The following is a 589-nucleotide window of genomic DNA, read 5'->3' as shown; positions in this document are numbered from 1 at the left end:
GGAATGCGTACAGAGTACGAAATAGGGAATTTTGATAGATAGATAGATAGATAGATAGAGAGAGAGAGAGAGAAGTAGGTAAGTGTGTGTGAGAGAGAGAAGATGTGAAAGGAATAGAGATGTATGAGAAAGAGAGAGAAGATAGCTCAAGAAAGAAAACAAAATGTAAACAATATATCACCGAACAGAGAGAAATAGAGTAAGAAACTAAGAGAGAACGAGTGAAGGAGAGAAGATGGGATAAGAATAAGGATTTTTGAGAAAGAGTGTGAAACGAGGGGAGTATAAGGGAAAATGAATGAAAACTTTCATACAAGGGAATCGTAGGGTCTCAGAATGTAAATAAACGAAACTATTTGTGCGACAGAAAAGGTTTTATCGTAAATTTCTGAATGTAAACAAACCAACGGGAAACTATTTTATCGTAAAGTTTTAGAATGTAAACAAAGAATAATAATCACTTACCTGAAATTTCTGTCTCTACAGGAAAATCCTCTCCGCACGTCTTTCTTTCGAGGACATTAATTAAGGGGGCGTGGTTGCAATGTATATTTCGCCGTTTTACGGTAGGAGTCGTAAAAATTGTTTC

This window comes from Octopus bimaculoides, unplaced genomic scaffold (assembly GCF_001194135.2).
Source record: "Octopus bimaculoides isolate UCB-OBI-ISO-001 unplaced genomic scaffold, ASM119413v2 Scaffold_110616, whole genome shotgun sequence".
Taxonomy (NCBI): domain Eukaryota; kingdom Metazoa; phylum Mollusca; class Cephalopoda; order Octopoda; family Octopodidae; genus Octopus; species Octopus bimaculoides.
The sequence above is the reverse complement of the archived record's forward strand: the minus strand, read 5'-3'. Positions refer to the sequence as shown.